The following is a 2,429-nucleotide window of genomic DNA, read 5'->3' on the forward strand; positions in this document are numbered from 1 at the left end:
AAAGAGAGGAAGTCAATAACTTAATGGAACATCTCAAGCAATTGGAGAAAGAAGAACACTTCAACCCCAAATGCAGCAGAAGAAAAGAAATAACCAAAATCAGAGCAGAATTAAATGAAATTGGAAACAAAAGAATTATACAACAGATCAATAAATCCAAAATCTGGTTTTTGAAAAGATCAATAAAATAGATATACCTTTGGCCAACCTAACCAGGAAAAATAGAGTAAAATCTCTAATTTCATCTATCAGAAATGGTAATGATGAAATAACAACAGACCCCTCAGAAATTCAAAAAATCCTTAACAAATACTACAAGAAACTCTACTCTCACAAATATGAAAATCTGAAAGAAATCGACCAATACCTGGAAGCAGGCCACCTACCAAGACTTAGCCAGAATGAAGTGGAAAGATTGAACTGGCCTATATCAAGTTCTGAAATAGCATCAACTATATAAAATCTCCCTAAAAAGAAAAGCTCAGGACCAGATGGCTTTACCTCAGAATTCTACCAAACATTTAAAGAACTAGTACCTATACTACTAAACCTCTTCCAAAATATAGAAAAAGAAGGAATATTACCCAGCACATTCTACAAAGCAAACATCACCTTGATCCTCAAACCAGGGAAAGACCCAACAAGAAAAGAAAATTATAGACCAATATCACTAATGAATATAGATGCTAAAATACTCAATAAGATCTTAACAAACAGAATGCAGCAACACATCAAAAAAATTATACACCATGACCGAGTCGGATTTATCCCAGGGTCTCAAGGCTGGTTCAATATACGTAAATCTATAAATGTAATTCAACACATAAACAAACTTAAAAATAAAGACCATATGATTCTTTCAATTGATGCAGAAAAAGCTTTTGATAATATCCAGCATCCCTTCATGATCAGAACGCTTAAGAAAATTGGTATAGAAGGGACATTTCTTAAACTAATAGAGGCCATCTACAGCAAACCCACAGCCAATATCATATTGAATGGAGTTAAATTGAAATCATTTCCACTTAGATCAGGAACCAGGCAAGGTTGCCCATTGTCTCCATTGCTCTTTAACATTGTAATGGAAGTTTTAGCCATTGCAATTAGGGAAGAAAAGGCGATCAAGGGTATCCACATAGGGTCAGAAGAGATCAAACTTTCACTCTTCGCAGATGATATGATCGTATATCTGGAAAACACTAGGGATTCTACTACAGAACTTTTAGAAGTGATCAAGGAATATAGCAATGTCTCAGGCTACAAAATCAACACCCATAAATCTGTAGCCTTTATATATACCAACAATAACCAAGCCGAACAAACAAAGACTCTATTCCATTCACAGTAGTGCCAAAGAAAATGAAATATTTGGGAGTATACCTAACAAAGGACGTGAAAGATCTCTACAAAGAGAACTATGAGGGCGGTGCCTGTGGCTCAAGGAGTAGGGCGCCGGTCCCATATGCCGGAGGTGGCGGGTTCAAACCCAGCCCCGGCCAAAAACCACAAAAAAAAAAAAAAAAAAAAGAGAACTATGAAACTCTAAGAAAAGAAATAGCTGAAGATGTTAACAGATGGAAAAACATACCATGCTCATGGCTGGGAAGAATCAACGTTGTTAAAATGTCCATACTGCCCAAAGCAATATATAATTTTAATGCAATTCCTATTAAAGCTCCCTTGTCATACTTTAAAGATCTTGAAAAAATAATACTTCTTTTTATATGGAATCAGAAAAACCCTCAAATAGCCAAAACATTACTGAGCAATAAAAACAAAGCAGGAGGAATCACGCTACCAGACCTGAGACTGTACTATAAATCCATAGTGATCAAAACAGCATGGTACTGGCACAAAAGCAGAGAAGTAGATGTCTGGAACAGAATAGAGAACCAAGAGATGGATCCAGCTACTTACCGTTATTTGATCTTTGACAAGCCAATTAAAAACATTCAGTGGGGAAAAGAGTCCCTATTTAACAAATGGTGCTGGGTAAACTGGCTGGCAACCTGTAGAAGATTGAAACTGGACCTACACCTTTCACCATTAACTAAGATAGACTCTCACTGGATAAAAGATTTAAACTTAAGACATGAAACTATAAAAATACTTGAAGAAAGTGCAGGGAAAACTCTTGAAGGAATTGGCTTGGGTGAATATTTTATGAGGAGGACTCCCCAGGCAATTGAAGCAGTATCAAAAATACACTACTGGGACCTGATCAAACTAAAAAGCTTCTGCACAGCCAAGAACATAGTGAGTAAAGCAACCAGACAGCCCTCAGAATGGGAGAAAATATTTGCAGGTTATACCTCTGATAAAGGTGTAATAACCAGAATCCACAGAGAACTCAAACGTATTAACAAGAAAAGAGCACGTGACCCCATCTCAGGGAGGGCAAGGGACTTGAAGAGAAACTTCTCTAAAGA

The sequence above is a fragment of the Nycticebus coucang genome, chromosome 6 (assembly GCF_027406575.1).
Source record: "Nycticebus coucang isolate mNycCou1 chromosome 6, mNycCou1.pri, whole genome shotgun sequence".
Classification (NCBI taxonomy): Eukaryota; Metazoa; Chordata; class Mammalia; order Primates; family Lorisidae; genus Nycticebus; species Nycticebus coucang.